The 18,707-nt window shown below is 37.3% G+C and overlaps 6 non-coding genes across 6 annotated transcripts; all 6 read left to right on the forward strand.

Annotated features, from left to right (window-relative positions):
* The first annotated feature begins 2,767 nt into the window (after positions 1–2,767).
* TRNAC-GCA (transfer RNA cysteine (anticodon GCA)) lies at positions 2,768–2,839 on the forward strand. Its single transcript has one exon. It is a non-coding gene; the product is annotated as a tRNA-Cys (tRNA).
* Positions 2,840–10,554: 7,715 nt separating this feature from the next.
* On the forward strand, positions 10,555–10,626 carry TRNAC-GCA (transfer RNA cysteine (anticodon GCA)). Its single transcript has one exon. It is a non-coding gene; the product is annotated as a tRNA-Cys (tRNA).
* A 1,893-nt stretch (positions 10,627–12,519) lies between these two features.
* TRNAC-GCA (transfer RNA cysteine (anticodon GCA)) lies at positions 12,520–12,591 on the forward strand. The gene has a single exon. It is a non-coding gene; the product is annotated as a tRNA-Cys (tRNA).
* A 1,651-nt stretch (positions 12,592–14,242) lies between these two features.
* TRNAC-GCA (transfer RNA cysteine (anticodon GCA)) lies at positions 14,243–14,314 on the forward strand. The gene has a single exon. It is a non-coding gene; the product is annotated as a tRNA-Cys (tRNA).
* A 1,892-nt stretch (positions 14,315–16,206) lies between these two features.
* TRNAC-GCA (transfer RNA cysteine (anticodon GCA)) lies at positions 16,207–16,278 on the forward strand. Its single transcript has one exon. It is a non-coding gene; the product is annotated as a tRNA-Cys (tRNA).
* A 1,893-nt stretch (positions 16,279–18,171) lies between these two features.
* Positions 18,172–18,243, forward strand: TRNAC-GCA (transfer RNA cysteine (anticodon GCA)). The gene has a single exon. It is a non-coding gene; the product is annotated as a tRNA-Cys (tRNA).
* Positions 18,244–18,707: the final 464 nt, after the last annotated feature.

Here is an 18,707-nt window from a genome sequence, read left to right on the forward strand (position 1 = left end):
AAAATCTTCTTCTCCTGATTCACTGGTCAGAATGCTCCCAAATTTGGGTAACAACATGAGGCCGGGGTATGGATGTTAAATTGCAAAAATCATGCAAATCAATTAATGTAAAATGTGTCAAAATGGCCGACATCGTCAATTTTTTTGGAAATCGCACAAATTCCTCAAGTCAACTTCTTCTCAAGACCTCCAAATGAGAATGCCACCAAATTTGGGTTATAACATTGGGACAAGGCCCAGATAAGCGACAGGTCCAGTGGTCTTATTTTGTCTTCAGTTATGGAAACAGAGTGTGACAGCTGTGGGTGTATTTGCAAATGTCTGGTCCATTCACTTCCATTGATCTGAAACTTATCCCCCATAAAGGGAACATTAAATATCGAGTTTGACAGCTGTAGGGGTGTTTGCAAATGTCTGGTTTATTCACTTTTCTCATTTTTGTGAATCACAAAAACATTGGCCAAAACTTATTTTTGTTTCGATAAAGTTAGAATTATTCTGATACTCATTCGTCCAAAAAGGAAACAGGAATAATAAATATGGAGTTTGACAGCTGTGGAGATCAAAAAAATTGAATATCAAACGACAAAGCTTGCAATGATACTGATTTTACATCACTAAATAATCATGAGAATGAACTTTCAGGAACTGAAAAAGGAGAAGAGTATCCAACTATTAATTTGTAATTGGTCACTGGCTTTGGCAACAATGCATTTAATTCATTGTCGACCATCAGTGTAAAAAAGCCACAAGTATGAAACAAACAGATTCAAATGGAACACGTCACCACCATGAGAACATTTAAATTCCATCAGATATGGCAATAATCGGGAATTGGTGCTCCCAGCTTACAGCCATGATGGCAGAAAACGCCATTTTCCTTTTTGCTGTCTTCCTCCATCCCATTTGGAATCCTGTGTGGGAACGGGAAACTTGTGAGTTGTGAGTGAAGTGGAAGAAAGCATCCGTTGAAAAAGCAAAAGCAAATTGAAGAAAAGAAAGGACAAACTGATTACTTTATTAAAAGCTTTTCATTATCCTCATCATGAGGGGATATAGCTCGGTGGTAGAGCATTTGAGTGCAGTTCGAAATGTCCACAGTTCAAATCTGAGTGTCCCCTTTAGTGGGATCTTTTTTGATGATTATCTTTTCTCTAAATTCAACAACTTGAAAGGAGAAATGATTTGGTTTGTGATGTAATTTTATGTTGTCTTCATTGAACATCTCTAATAAATATTGAAAGAATATGTATAAAAGGAATGCCAAGGTTGTTTTCCATTTCCAAATGATGGAGAAATAAATCATAATTATATGAACGATTAAAGGACTCTTATCATGACAAACAGACAATTATTTTGCTGTGAAAACATCGTCATATTTCGAAATCGAAAGTTTCATTTCTTGATCTAAAATGTCAATCATTTATTGCAAACAGATCAGCATTAAAATAGATTGCAATTAATTATGAGAAACCATAATTTCTGAATGAAGAAGGAAGAAGTGAACAATAAAACACGACAGACGAGGGAGCTGATTGAAAGATTTTCTTTGCAGTTTGAGAAGTTCTGCCTCAAAAACCCATTTGCAATGTAATATATTTTGATTATCTGGAATTTAATTAAACATCAGGTATTGTCATCATGCACCATCCAACCGTTTCTTTTTTGACTTCTCCGGGCAAACTGTTGGGTCTATCCGGCTGAAATTTGGCAGCAACGTTCCTCTCGCGATTGGTAACAGGGATTAAAAATCTCGTTCCGGTCACGTGGTTTCAGTCGGTCAAAATGGCTGACAAAGCAAATTTCTTCAAAAATGTTCTTCTCCAGATCCACCACTCATAATTGCACCACATTTGGGTTACAACCTAATGCCAGGGTGAGAATGTTCAATGACGAAAGTCTTGCCGATCAAGTGACGGAATTGTGTCAAAATGACACACATTTTCAATGTTTTGGAGAATTGCATAAATTCCTTTTAAAAAGCTTCCTCTCCAGACCCACCAGGGAGTATGCCACTAAATTTGGGTTATAACACGAGGCCAGGGCCCAGATAAGCTGGAGGTCCAGTGGTCATATTTTTATCTTCAGATATGGAAACAGAGTGTGACAGATGTGGATGTGTTGTCAAATGTCTGGAAAATTCACTTTTCTCGTTTTTGTTAATCAGAAAAACACATTATCCAACAAATATTTTTGTTTCGATCAAGTTAGAATTGTTCTGAAATTCAATCGCCCAGAAAGGGAACAGGAACATAAATATGGAGTTTAGGAGCTGTGGAAATACAATATTGAATGTCAAACTACAAAGCTTGAAATGACACTGATTTAACATCAATAAATAATCATGAGAATGAACTTTGAGGAACTGAAAAAAGAAGAAGGGAATCCAACTCTTAATTTGTAATTGGTCACGGGGTTTGGCACGAATACAATTATTTTATTATGGACCATTGGTACAAAAATCACACGTCTGAAACAAACAGTTTCAAATGGAACTCGCCACCGCCAGGAGAACATTTAAATTCCATCAGATGGAGCAATAATTGGGAATTGGTGCTCCCAGCTTGTTGGCTTGATAACAGAAGACGCCATTTTCCTTTTTGCCATCTCCATTCCACCCCATTTATAATCTCATGTGGGCACGGACAACTTGTGGGTTGTGAGTGAAGTGGAATAAAGAAACCACTGAAAAAGGGAAAGCAAATTGAAGAAAAGAATGGAGAAACTGGTTAATTTATCAAAGGCTTGTTCATGTTTGTCATCATGAGGGGATATAGCTCAGTGGTAGAGCATTTGAGTGCAGTTCAAAACGTCCTCAGTTCAAATCTGAGTGTCCCCTTCATTTCACACTTTTTTGATAATAGCTTTTTTCATTAAAAACAACAATTTGAAAGGAGGAATTATTCGGTCTGTAATGAGAGTTTTCGTTGTCTTTGTTGAACACCTCAAATAAATATTGAAATAATGTGAGGAAAAGGAATTTCAAGGTTGCTTTGCATTTCGAAATGATTATTTAACAAATTGTACAAACATGATAAAATGATTCTTATCAAGAAAAATGTACAATTATTATAATGAGAAAACAACATTATATTTCTAATTGGAGGTTTTATTTCTTTATCTAAAATGTCAATCACTTATTGCCAGTACATCAGCATGAAAGTAGACTGCAATTACTTCAGAAACAACAAAGATTTCTTAATGATGAGGAAGGAGAAGTGAACTAAAAAAAACGACAGAGGAGGGAGCTGATTGAAAGTTTTTTTGGAATTTTCGAAATTTCTGTCTCATAAACCCATTTACAATGGAATATTTTTAGATTATCTGGAATTTAATTCCACATGAGTATTTTCATCACATTCAGTCAGTCAATCTGTCTGTTTTTGACTTATTTGACCAAAACCGCTGTGTCTATTCGGCTGAAATTTAGCAGCAACATTCGTCTCCTGATGTCTGGTAACGGGGATTGCAAACCTCGTTCCCGTCACGTGACATTAAGTCGGTCAAAATGGCCAACACAATCAATTTCTTCAAAAATCTTCTTCTCCAGACACACCAGTCAGAATATTACCAACTTTGGGAAACAACATGAGGAAAGGGTCCTGATGTTAAATTGTGGAGGCCAGGCCGATCATATGAATGGGAGTGTCTGAATATGTCGGTCACACAAATTCCTTCAAAAAATCTTCTCCTGATCCACTGGTCAGAATGCCACCAAATTTGGGTTACAACATGAGGACAGGGTATGGATGTTAAATTTCGAAAGCCATGCAAATCAATCAATGGGAAATGTGTTAAAACGGCCAATATCATCAATTTTTGGGAGAAATCACACAAATTCCTCAAAGAAAAACTTCCTCTCAAGACCTCCAAATGAGAATGCCACCAAATTTGGTTTATAACATTCGGACAGGGCCCAGATAAGCTGCAGGTCCAGTGGTCTTATTTTTGTCTTCAGTTATGGAAACAGAGTGTGACAGCTGTGGGTGTATTTGCAAATGTCTGGTCCAATCACTTCCATTGATCTGAAACTTATCCCCCATAAGGGAACATTAAATATCGAGTTTGACAGCTGTTGTGGAATTTGCAAATGTCTGGTATATTCACTTTTCTCATTTTCGTGAATCACAAAAACATTATCCAACACTTATTTTTGTTTCGATAAAGTTAGAATTATTCTGATACTCATTCATCCAAAAAGGAAACAGGAATAATAAATATGGAGTTGACAGCTGTGGAGATAAAAAAAATTGAATACCAAACCACAAACCTTGCAATGATACTGATTTTGCATCAATAAATAATCATGAGAATGAACTTTCAGGAACTGAAAAGGGAGAAGAGTGTCCAACTATTGATTTGTAATTGGTCACTGGCTTTGGTATCAATGCATTTAATTCATTGTCGACTATTGGTGTAAAAAAGCCACAAGTATGAAACAAACAGATTCAAATGGAACACGTCACCACCATGAGAACATTGAAATTCCATCAGATATGGCAACAATCGGGAATTGGTGCTCCCAGCTTACAGCCATGATGGCAGAAGATGTCATTTTCCTTTTTGCTGTCTTCATCCATCCCATCTGGAATCCTGTGTGGGAACGGGAAACTTGTGAGTTGTGAGTGAAGTGGAAGAAAGCATCCGTTGAAAAAGCAAAAGCAAACTGAAGAAAAGAAAGGACAAACTGATTACTTTATCAAAAGCTTTTCATTAGTCTCATCATGAGGGGATATAGCTCAGTGTTAGAGCATTTGAGTGCAGTTCATAAATGTCCTCAGTTCGAATCTGAGTGTCCCCTTCAGTAAGATCTTTTTTGATGATTATCTTTTCACGAAATTCAACAACTTGAAAGGAGTAATTATTCGGTTTGTGATGTTATTATGTGTTGTCTTTATTGAACATCTCAAATAAATATTGAAAGAATATGTATAAAAGGAATGCCAAGGTTGTTTTCCATTTTCAAATGATGGAGAAATAAATCATAATTATATGAACGATTAAAGGACTCTTATCATGACAAACAGACAATTATTTTGTTGTGAAGACGTCATCATATTTCGAAATGGAAAGTTTCATTTCTTGATCTAAAATGTCAATAATTTATTGCAAACAGATCAGTATTAAAATAGACTGCAAGTAATTATGAGAACCGATAATTTCTGAATGACAAGAAGGAAGAAGTGAACGATAAAACACGACATACGAGGGAGCTGATTGAAAGATTTTTTTGCAATTTGAGAAACTTCTCTCTCAAAAATCCATTTACAATGGAATATTTTTCGATTATCTGGAATTTAATTCCACCTGAGTATTTTTATCACATTCAGTCAGTAACTCTGTCTCTGTTTTTGACTTATTCGACCAAAACCGCTGTGTCTATCTGGCTGAAATTTAGCAGCAACATTCCTCTCCTGATGTCTGGTAACAGGGATTGCAAACCTCGCTCCCGTCACGTGACATTAAGTCGGTCAAAATGGCCGACACAGTAAATTTCTTCAAAAATCTTCTTCTCCAGATCCACCTGTCAGAATATTACCAACTTTGGGATATGAAATGAGGAAAGGGTCCTGATGTTAAATCGCGGAGGGGAGGCCGATCAAATGACTGGGAGTGTGTGAAAATGTAGGTCACACAAATTCCTTCAAAAATTCTTCTCCTGATCCACTGGTCAGAATGCGACCAAATTTGGGTTACAACATGAGGACAAGGTATAGATGTTAAATTGCCAAAGTCATGCAAATCAATTAATGGAAAATGTGTCAAAATGGCCGACATCATCAATTTTTGGGAGAAATCGCACAAATTCCTCAAAAAAAAATTCCTCTCAAGACCTCCAAATGAGAATTCCACCAAATTTGGGTTATAACTTTAGGACAGGGCCCAGATAAGCTGCAGGTCCAGTGGTCTTATTTTTGTCTTCAGTTATGGAAACAGAGTGTGACAGCTGTGAGTGTATTTGCAAATGTCTGGTCCATTCACTTCCATTGATCTGAAACTTATCCCCCATAAAGGGAACATGAAATATCGAGTTTGACAGCTGTAGGGCTGTTTGCAAATGTCTGGTATATTCACTTTTCTCATTTTCGTGAATCACAAAAACATTATCCAACACTTATTTTTGTTTCGATAAAGTTAGAATTATTCTGATACTCATTCATCCAAAAAGGAAACAGGAATAATAAATATGGAGTTGATAGCTGTGGAGATAAAAAAATTGAATACCAAACCACAAACCTTGCAATGATACTGATTTTGCATCAATAAATAATCATGAGAATGAACTTTCAGGAACTGAAAAGGGAGAAGAGTGTCCAACTATTAATTTGTAATTGGTCACTGGCTTTGGCATCAATGCATTTAATTCATTGTCGACTATTGGTGTAAAAAAGCCACAAGTATGAAACAAACAGATTCAAATGGAACACGTCACCACCATGAGAACATTTAAATTCCATCAGATATGGCAACAATCGGGAATTGGTGCTCCCAGATTACAGCCATGATGGCAGAAGACGTCATTTTCCTTTTTGCTGTCTTCATCCATCCCATGTGGAATCTTGTGTGGGAACGGGAAACTTGTGAGTTGTGATTGAAGTGGAAGAAAGCATCCGTTGAAAAAGCAAAAGCAAACTGAAGAAAAGAAAGGACAAACTGATTAATTAATCAACGGCTTGTTAACCTTTTTCATCATGAGGGGATATAGCTCAGTGTTAGAGCATATGAGTGCAGTTCAAAATGTCCTCAGTTCAAATCTGAGTGTCCCCTTCAGTAGGATCTTTTTGATGATTATCTTTTCACTCAATTCAACAACTTGAAAGGAGAAATTGTTTGGTTTGTGATGTCATTTTGTGTTTTCTTGATTGAACATCTCAAATAAATATTGAAAGAATATGTATGAAAGGAATGCCAAGGTTGTTTTCCATTTCCAAATGATGGAGAAATAAATCATAATTATATAAACGATGAAAGGACTCTTATCATGACAAACAGACAATTATGATGCTGTGAAAACATCGTCATATTTCGAAATCGAAAGTTTCATTTCTTCATCTAAAATGTCAATAATTTATTGCAAACACATCAGCATTAAAATAGATTGAAATTAATTAAGAGAACCGATAATTTCTGAATGACAAGAAGGAAGAAGTGAACGATAAAACACAAGAGACGAGGGAGTTGATTGAAAGATTTTCTTTGCAGTTTGAGAAGTTCTGCCTCAAAAACCCATTTACAATGTAATATATTTCGATAATCTGGAATTTAATTAAACATCAGGTATTGTCATCATGAACCGTCCATCCGTCTCTTTTTTGACTTCTTCGGGCAAACCGTTGGGTCCATCCAACTGAAATTTGGCAGCAACGTTCCTCTCGTGATTGGTAACAAGGTTTAAAAACCTCGTTTCGGTCACCCGGCTTGAAGAAGGTCAAAATGGCTGACAAAGCAAATTTCTTCTAAAATGTTCTTCTCCAGATCCACCACTCAGAATTGTACCACATTTGGGTTACAACCTAATGCCAGGGTGAGAATGTTCAATGACGAAAGTCATGCCGACCAAGTGACGGAATTGTGTCAAAATTGCACATATTTTCAATGTTTGGGAGAATTGCATAAATTCCTTTTAAAAACCTTCCTCCCCAGACCCACCAGGTATGCCACTAAATTTGGATTCTTACATGAGGCCAGGGCCCAGATAAGCTTTATGTCCAGTGGTCTTATTTTTATCTTTACATATGGAAACAGAGTGTGACAGCTGTTGATGTGTTTACAAATGTCTGGAAAATTCACTTTTCTCGTTTTTGTTAATCAGAAAAAAATTGTCCAACACATATTTTTGTTTCGATAAAGTTAGAATTGTTCTGAAATTCAATCACCCAGAAAGGGAACAAGAACATAAATATGGAGTTTGAGAGCTGTGGAGATAAAATATTGAATACACTGAACAACAAATTTCAAAAATTTTTTTTTACTGGAGATGTGTAAAGTGATTAAGACTAATTTGGGTACGCTGATTTCAAAAATCATAACCGTTTTGCTGTATCACGTCAGGATTTTCAGGAACAGAAATATTCCCATTGCCTAGAAGTCAGGATTTCAATGAAATTTACATATGTCTTTAACATGTCTTTTTCGTACAATTGTTGTTAACTTGTGTTATATTTCTTTCTTTCAGATAAAGATGAGTAGGCGTTCCTGTACCAATCATCCTGACAACTTCTGTTATGTCTGTGGTCGGTATACCAAAAAGATCAACAGCGAAGTATATCTACAGCAGTGAAAATGAAGGCCGCCTACTTTCACTACTTCGGGTGTAAGGTGGGGGACCAAGAACAGAGCTGGGCACCACACATCTGCTGCACAAGCTGTCACACAACCTTGACTCAGTGGTTGGTGGGCAAGCGCGCGAGCATACCATTTGCGGTGCCCATGATATGGCGTGAGCCGCAGAATCATCATGATGATTGTTATTTCTGCTGCACAAGCATCGCCGGCTTCAACAAGAAGAATAAAGGTCACATCAAGTACGCTGACTGCGTCTCTGCTCGTAAACCTGTGCCTCATGATGACGAGAACCCCGTTCCAACACCTCCAGCTGATCAGAACATAGCTGTAAGCAGTGGTGAAGAGGATGGTGATGATGAACCTTTGAACCCGACACTCAAGAATCACACCTTCTGAACCAGGGAGACTTAAATGATCTTGTAAGAGATCTCTCGCTGTCAAAGGCGAAGGCAGAGCTGCTTGGATCAAGGCTGCAGCAGTGGAATCTACTTGAACCTAACACCAAGATATCCTTGTTCAGAGCACGTCACAGAGACATGGCTGAGTTCTTTGAGATGGAAGACACGATGACATTCTGCAGTGACATCAACGGTCTGTTGAAAGAACTTGGGTGTGATCACGATCCTGCTGACTGGCGCCTCTTCATCGACTCGGGGAAGAACAGCTTGAAGGCTGTTTTGCTCCACAATGGCAACGAGAAACCATCAGTCCCACTGGCTCACGCGTTCGGCATGACAGAGACCTATGAGACTATGTGGCAGCTGCTTGATTCCATCAAGTACAATGACTTCAACTGGCACATCTGCGGAGACTTGAAAGTGGTGGCGCTGTTGTTAGGGCTGCAGTCAGGCTACACGAAATACATGTGCTTCCTTTGTCTCTGGGATAGCAGAGACGACAAGAATCACTGGATGAAGAAAGATTGGGAAGAGCGAAAAGAGCATGTACCTGGTCGACACAACGTGAAGCATGTCGCCCTTGTCGACCCAGCCAAGGTTTTCCTTCCACCACTCCACATAAAGCTCGGCTTGATGAAAAGTTTTGTACGGGCAATGGATCTGAATGGGCGTGGGTTTTTATACCTCAAGGAAAAGTTTGGCAACACCTTGTCGGAGGCCAAGATCAAGGCTGGTGTCTTTGTTGGACCGCAAATCCGACAGATTATGAAGGACGAAACTTTTCCGACAACTCTAAACCCCAAAGAGCTGGCAGCGTGGAGGAGCTTCAAAGCTGTGACGGACAACTTCTTGGGGAACGAGCGCGCGGACAACTATGAAGAAATAGTGCAGCAGTTGCTGGAGTCCTTCAGGAAACTTGGCTCCAGGATGTCCCTGAAAATCCATTTCCAACACCAGCACCTGAACTTCTTCCCTGACAACTTGGGAGCAGTCTCGGACGAGCACGGCGAGCGATTCCACCAAGAGATTTCACTCATGGAGACGCGTTACGAAGGGCGGCACAACCCGAACATGATGGGCGATTTCTGCTGGTTCCTGCATCGTGAAACTGACACAGAGCAGGACAAACGCAAAGCCAAATGCCTAAAGCATTTTAATTACATTCTAGTGGAGTTTTTCTGTAATTTCTATAATTTTGAAGCATTCATGATGAAATAAATGAATAAATGAATTTTTGTAAATTTCATTGAAATCCTGACTTCTAGGCAATGGGAATATTTCTGTAACTGAAAATCCTGACGTGATACAGCAAAACGGTTATGATTTTTGAAATCAGCGTACCCAAATTAGTCTAAATCACTTTACACATCCGCAGTAAAAAAAATTTGTTGTTCAGTGATATCAAAACACAAAGCTAGAAATGACACTGATTTAACATCAATGAATATCATGAGAATGCACTTTGAGGAACAGAAAAGGAAGAAGAGTATCCAACTATTAATTTGTAATTGATCACGGGGTTTCGCACGAATGCAATTATTTTATTATGGACCATTGGTCCAAAAATCATACGTATGAAACAAACAGTTTCAAATGGAACGCGTCACCGCCATGAGAACATTTAAATTCCATCAGATGGAGCAATAATTGGGAATTGGTGCTCCCAGTTTGTTGGCTTGATAAGAGAAGACGCCATTTTCCTTTTTGCCTTCTCCATCCCACCCCATTTATAATCTCATGTGGTCACGGACAACTTGTGGGTTGTGAGTGAAGGGGAAGAAAGAAACCACTGAAAAAGGGAAAGCAAATTGAAGAAAAGAAAGGAAAACTGATTAATTTATCAAAGACTTGTTCATCTTTGTCATCATGAGGGGATATAGCTCAGTGGTAGAGCATTTGAGTGCAGTTCAAAATGTCCTCAGTTCAAATCTGAGTGTCCCCTTCATTTAACACATTTTTGATGATAATTTTTTTCATAAAAAACAACAACTTGAAAGGAGGAATTATTCGGTCTGTGATGAGAGTTTTCGTTGTCTTTGTTGAACACCTCAAATAAATATTGAAAGAATGTGAGGAAAAGGAATTTCAAGGTTGCTTTGCATTTCGAAATGATTGTTTAACAAATTGTACAAACATGATAAAATGATTCTTATCAAGAAAAATGTACAATTATTATAATGAGAAAACAACATTATATTTCTCATTGGAGGTTTTATTTCTTTCTCTAAAATGTCAATCACATATTGCCAGCACGTCAGCATGAAAGTAGACTGCAATTACTTCAGAAACAACAAAGATTCCTGAATGATGAGGAAGGAGAAGAGAACTAAAAAAAACGACAGAGGAGGGAGCTGATTGAAAGATTTTTTTGGAATTTTAGAAATTTCCGTCTCAAAAACCAACTTACAATGGAATATTTTTCGATTATCTGGAATTTAATTCCACATGAGTATTTTCATCACAATCAGTCAGTCACTCTGTCTCTGTTTTTGACTTATTCGACCAAAACCGCTGTGTCTATTCGGCTGAAATTTAGCAGCAACATTCGTCTCCTGATGTCTGGTAACACGGATTGCAAACCTCGTTCCCGTCACGTGACATTAATTCGGTCAAAATGGCCAACACAATCAATTTCTTCAAAAATCTTCTTCTCCAGACACACCAGTCAGAATATTACCAACTTTGGGAAACAACACGAGGAAAGGGTCCTGATGTTAAATTGTGGAGGCCAGGCCGATCAAATGAATGGGAGTGTCTGAATATGTCGGTCATGCAAATTCCTTCAAAAAATCTTCTCCTGATCCAATGGTCAGAATGCCACCAAATTTGGGTTACAACATGAGGCTGGGGTATGGATGTTAAATTGCCAAAGTCATGCAAATCAATTAATGGAAAATGTGTCAAAATGGCCGACATCATCAATTTTTGGGAGAAATCACACAAATTCCTCAAAAAAAACTCCTCTCAAGACCTCCAAATGAGAATGCCACCAAATTTGGTTTATAACATTCGGACAGGGCCCAGATAAGCTGCAGGTCCAGTGGTCTTATTTTTGTCTTCAGTCATGGAAACAGAGTGTGACAGCTGTGGGTGTATTTGCAAATGTCTGGTCCAATCACTTCCATTGATCTGAAACTTATCCCCCATAAAGGGAACATTAAATATCGAGTTTGACAGCTGTTGTGGAATTTGCAAATGTCTGGTATATTCACTTTTCTCATTTTCGTGAATCACAAAAACATTATCCAACACTTATTTTTGTTTCGATAAAGTTAGAATGATTCTGATACTCATTAACCCAAAAAGGAAACAGGAATAATAAATATGGAGTTGACAGCTGTGGAGATAAAAAAAAATTGAATATCAAACCACAAACCTTGCAATGATACTGATTTTGCATCAATAAATAATCATGAGAATGAACTTTCAGGAACTGAAAAGGGAGAAGAGTGTCCAACTATTGATTTGTAATTGGTCACTGGCTTTGGTATCAATGCATTTCATTTATTGTCGACCATCAGTGTAAAAAAGCCACAAGTATGAAACAAACAGATTCAAATGGAACACGTCACCACCATGAGAACATTTAAATTCCATCAGATATGGCAACAATCGGGAATTGGTGCTCCCAGCTTACAGCCATGATGGCAGAAGACGTCATTTTCCTTTTTGCTGTCTTCATCCATCCCATTTGGAATTCTGTGTGGGAACGGGAAACTTGTGAGTTGTGATTGAAGTGGAAGAAAGCATCCGTTGAAAAAGCAAAAGCAAATTGAAGAAAAGAAAGGACAAACTGATTAATTAATCAACGGCTTGTTAACCTTTTTCATCATGAGGGGACATAGCTCAGTGGTAGAGCATTTGAGTGCAGTTCAAGATGTTCTCAGTTCAAATCTGAGTGTCCCCTTCAATCGGATCTTTTTTGATGATTATCTTTTCACTAAATTCAATTACTTGAAAGGAGGAATTATTGGGTTTGTGATGTCATTTTGTGTTCTCTTGCTTGAACATCTCAAATAAATATTGAAAGAATATGTATAAAAGGAATGCCAAGGTTGTTTTCCATTTCCAAATGATGGAGAAATAAATCATAATTATATAAACGATTAAAGGACTCTTATCATGACAAACAGACAATTATTATGCTGTGAAAACATCGTCATATTTCGAAATCGAAAGTTTCATTTGTTGATCTAAAATGTCAATCATTTATTGCAAACACATCAGTATTAAAATAGATTGAAATTAATTAAGAGAACCGATAATTTCTGAATGACAAGAAGGAAGAAGTGAACGATAAAACACAAGAGACGAGGGAGTTGATTGAAAGATTTTCTTTGCAGTTTGAGAAGTTCTGCCTAAAAACCCATTTACAATGTCATATATTTCGATAATCTGAAATTTAATTAAACATCAGGTATTGTCATCATGAACCGTCCATCCGTCTCTTTTTTTGACTTCTTCGGGCAAATCGTTGGGTCCATCCGGCTGAAATTTGGCAGCAACGTTCCTCTCGTGATTTCTCGTGACTGGTAACAAGGTTTAAAAACCTCGTTTCGGTCACCCGGCTTGAAGAAGGTCAAAATGGCTGACAAAGCAAATTTCTTGAAAAATGTTCTTCTCCAGATCCACCACTCAGAATTGTACCACATTTGGGTTACAACCTAATGCCAGGGTGAGAATGTTCAATGACGAAAGTCATGCCGACCAAGTGACGGAATTGTGTCAAAATTGCACACATTTTCAATCTTTGGGAGAATTGCATAAATTCCTTTTAAAAACCTTCCTCTCCAGACCCACCAGGTATGACACTAAATTTGGATTCTTTCATGAGGCCAGGGACCAGATAAACTGCAGGTCCAGTGGTCTTATTTTTATCTTTACATATGGAAACAGTGTGTGACAGCTGTGGATGTGTTTACAAATGTCTGGAAAATTCACTTTTCTCGTTTTTGTTAATCAGAAAAAAATTGTCCAACACATATTTTTGTTTCGATAAAGTTAGAATTGTTCTGAAATTCAATCGCCCAGAAAGGGAACAGGAACATAAATATGGAGTTTGAGAGCTGTGGAGATAAAATATTGAGTATCAAAACACAAAGCTTGAAATGACACTGATTTAACAGCAATGAATATCATGAGAATGCACTTTGAGGAACTGAAAAGGAAGAAGAGTATCCAACTATTAATTTGTAATTGGTCACGGGGTTTCGCACGAATGCAAGTATTTTATGATGGACCATTGGTCCAAAAATCACACGTATGAAACAAACACTTTCAAATGGAAAGCGTCACCGCCATGAGAACATTTAAATTCGATCAGATGGAGCAATAATTGGGAATTGGTGCTCCCAGTTTGTTGGCTTGATAAGAGAAGACGCCATTTTCCTTTTTGCCTTCTCCGTCCCACCCCATTTATAATCTCATGTGGTCACGGACAACTTGTGGGTTGTGAGTGAAGGGGAAGAAAGAAACCACTGAAAAAGGGAAAGCAAACTGAAGAAAAGAAAGGAAAACTGATTAATTTATCAAAGACTTGTTCATCATTGTCACCATGAGGGGATATAGCTCAGTGGTAGAGCATTTGAGTGCAGTTCAAAATGTCCTCAGTTCAAATCTGAGTGTCCCCTTCATTTCACACTTTTTTGATGATAATTTTTTTTCATAAAAAACAACAATTTGAAAAGAGGAATTATTCGGTCTGTGATGAGAGTTTTCATTGTCTTTGTTGAACACTTCAAATGAATATTAAAAGAATGTGAGGAAAAGGATTTCAAGGTTGCTTTGCATTTCGAAATGATTGTTTAACAAATTGTACAAACATGATAAAATGATTCTTATCAAGAAAAATGTACAATTATTATAATGAGAAAACAACATTATATTTCTCATTGGAGGTTTTATTTCTTTCTTTAAAATGTCAATCACACATTGCCAGCACATCAGCATGAAAGTAGACTGCAATTACTTCAGAAACAACAAAGATTTCTGAATGATGAGGAAGGAGAAGAGAACTAAAAAACACGACAGAGGAGGGAGCTGATTGAAAGATTTTTTTAGAATTTTAGAAATTTCTGTCTCAAAAACCAACTTACAATGGAATATTTTTCGATTATCTGGAATTTAATTCCACATGAGGTATTTTCATCACATTCAGTCAGTCAATCTGTCTGTTTTTGACTTATTCGACCAAAACCGCTGTGTCTATTCGGCTGAAATTTAGCAGCAACATTCGTCTTCTGATGTCTGGTAACAGGGATTGCAAACCTCGTTCCTGTCACGTGACATTAAGTCGGTCAAAATGGCCAACACAATCAATTTCTTCAAAAATCTTCTTCTCCAGACACACCAGTCACAATATTAAAAACTTTGGGAAACAACACGAGGAAAGGGTCCTGATGTTAAATTGCGGAGGCCAGGCCGATCATATGAATGGGAGTGTCTGAATATGTCGGTCACGCAAATTCCTTCAAAAAATCTTCTCCTGATCCACTGGTCAGAATGCCACCAAATTTGGGTTACAACATGAGGACAGGGTATGGATGTTAAATTGCCAAAATCATGCAAATCAATTAATGTCAAATGTGTCAAAATGGCCGACATCATCAATTTTTGGGAGAAATCGCACAAATTCCTCCAAAAAAAACTTCCTCTCAAGACCTCCAAATGAGAATGCCACCAAATTTGGGTTACAACATGAGGACAGGGCCTAGATAAGCTGCAGGTCCAGTGGTCTTATTTTTGTCTTCAGTTATGGAAACAGAGTCTGACAGTTGTGGGTGTATTTGCAAATGTCTGGTCCAATCACTTCCATTGATCTGAAACTTATCCCCCATGAAGGGAACATTAAATATCGAGTTTGACAGCTGTTGTAGAATTTGCAAATGTCTGGTATATTCACTTTTCTCATTTTCGTGAATCAGAAAAACATTATCCAACACTTATTTTTGTTTCGATAAAGTTAGAATTATTCTGATACTCATTGAACCAAAAAGGAAACAGGAATAATAAATATGGAGTTGACAGCTGTGGAAAGAAAAAAAATTGAATACCAAACCACAAACCTTGCAATGATACTGATTTTGCATCAATAAATAATCATGAGAATGAACTTTCAGGAACTGAAAAGGGAGAAGAGTGTCCAACTATTGATTTGTAATTGGTCACTGGCTTTGGCATCAATGCATTTAATTTATTGTCGACCATTGGTGCAAAAAAGCCACAAGTATGAAACAAACAGATTCAAATGGAACATGCACCACCATGAGAACATTTAAATTCCATCAGATATGGCAACAATCGGGAATTGGTGCTCCCAGCTTACAGCCATGATGGCAGAAGACGTCATTTTCCTTTTTGCTGTCTTCATCCCACCCCATTTATAATCTCATGTGGGCACGGACAACTTGTGGGTTGTGAGTGAAGTGGAAGAAAGAAACCACTGAAAAGGGGAAAGCAAATTGAAGAAAAGAAAGGAAAACTTATTAATTTATCAAAGGCTTGTTCATGTTTGTCATCATGAGGGGATATAGCTCAGTGGTAGAGCATTTGAGTGCAGTTCAAAATGTCCTCAGTTCGAATCTGAGTGTCCCCTTCATTTAACACTTTATGATGATAATTTTTTTCATTAAAAACAACAATTTGAAAGGAGGAATTATTCGGTCTGTGATGAGAGTTTTCGTTGTCTTTGTTGAACACCTCAAATAAATATTGAAAGAATGTGAGGAAAAGGAATTTCAAGGTTGCTTTGCATTTCGAAATGATTATTTAACAAATTGTACAAACATGATAAAATGATTCTTATCAAGAAAAATGTACAATTATTATAATGAGAAAACAACATTATATTTCTAATTGGAGGTTTTATTTCTTTATCTAAAATGTCAATCACACATTGCCAGCACATCAGCATGAAAGTAGACTGCAATTACTTCAGAAACAACAAAGATTTCTGAATGATGAGGAAGGAGAAGAGAACTAAAAAAACGACAAAGGAGGGAGCTGATTGAAAGATTTTTTTGGAATTTTAGAAACTTCTGTCTCAAAAACCCATTTACAATGGAATATTTTTCGATTATCTGGAATTTAATCCCACATGAGTATTTTCTTCACATTCAGTCAGTCACTCTGTCTCTGTTTTTGACTTATTCGACCAAAACCGCTGTGTCTATTTGGCTGAAATTTAGCAGCAACATTCGTCTCCTGATGTCTGGTAACAGGGATTGCAAACCTCATTCCCGTCACGTGACATTAAGTCGGTCAAAATGGCCAACACAATCAATTTCTTCAAAAATCTTCTTCTCCAGACACACTAGTCAGAATATTACCAACTTCGGGATAAAATATGAGGAAAGGGTCCTCATATTAAATTGTGGAGGCCAGGCCGATCAAATGAATGGGAATGTGTGAAAATGTAGGTCACACAAATTCCTTCAAAAATCTTCTTCTCCTGATCCACTGGTCAGAATGCCACCAAATTTGGGTTACAACATGAGGACAGGGTATGGATGTTGAATTGCCAAAATCATGCAAATCAATTTATGGAAAATGTGTCAAAATGGCCGACATCATCAATTTTTGGGAGAATTCGCACAAATTCCTCAAAAAAAAACTTCCTCTCAAGACCTCCAAATGAGAATTCCACAAAATTTGGGTTATAACATTAGGACAGGGCCTAGATAAGCTGCAGGTCCAGTGGTCTTATTTTTGTCTTCAGTTATGGAAACAGAGTGTGACAGTTGTGGGTGTATTTGCAAATGTCTGGTCCAATCACTTCCATTGATCTGAAACTTATCCCCCATGAAGGGAACATTAAATATCGAGTTTGACAGCTGTTGTAGAATTTGCAAATGTCTGGTATATTCACTTTTCTCATTTTCGTGAATCAGAAAAACATTATCCAACACTTATTTTTGTTTCGATAAAGTTAGAATTATTCTGATACTCATTAAACCAAAAAGGAAACAGGAATAATAAATATGGAGTTGACAGCTGTGGAGAGAAAAAAAATTGAATACCAAACCACAAACCTTGCAATGATACTGATTTTGCATCAATAAATAATCATGAGAATGAACTTTCAGGAACTGAAAAGGGAGAAGAGTGTCCAACTATTAATTTGTAATTGGTCACTGGCTTTGGCATCAATGCATTTAATTTATTGTCGACCATTGGTGTAAAAAAGCCACAAGTATGAAACAAACAGATTCAAATGGAACATGCACCACCATGAGAACATTTAAATTCCATCAGATATGGCAACAGTCGGGAATTGGTGCTCCCAGCTTACAGCCATGATGGCAGAAGACGTCATTTTCCTTTTTGCTGTCTTCATCCCACCCAATTTATAATCTCATGTGGGCACGGACAACTTGTGGGTTGTGAGTGAAGTGGAAGAAAGAAACCACTGAAAAGGGGAAAGCAAATTGAAGAAAAGAAAGGAAAACTTATTAATTTATCAAAGGCTTGTTCATCTTTGTCATCATGAGGGGATATAGCTCAGTGGTAGAGCATTTGAGTGCAGTTCAAAATGTCCTCAGTTCGAATCTGAGTGTCCCCTTCATTTAACACTTTTGATGATAATTTTTTTCATTAAAAACAACAATTTGAAAGGAGGAATTATTCGGTCTGTGATGAGAGTTTTCGTTGTCTTTGTTGAACACCTCAAATAAATATTGAAAGAATGTGAGGAAAAGGAATTTCAAGGTTGCTTTGCATTTCGAAATGATTATTCAACAAATTGTGCAAACATGATTAAAGGAATCTTATCAAGAAAAATGTACAATTATTATACTGAGTAAACAACATTATATTTCTCACTGGAGGTTTTATTTCTTTATCCAAAATGTCAATCACACATTGCCAGCACGTCAGCATGAAAGTAGACTGCAATTAATTCAGAAACAACAAAGCTTTCTGAATGATGAGGAAGGAGAAGAGAACTAAAAAAAACGACAGAGGAGGGAGCTGATTGAAAGATTTTTTTGGAATTTGAGAAACTTCTCTCTCAAAAATCCATTTACA

This window comes from Eptatretus burgeri, chromosome 6 (assembly GCF_056783735.1).
Source record: "Eptatretus burgeri isolate ZD-2024b chromosome 6, Ebu_testis_v1, whole genome shotgun sequence".
Lineage (NCBI taxonomy): Eukaryota > Metazoa > Chordata > Myxini > Myxiniformes > Myxinidae > Eptatretus > Eptatretus burgeri.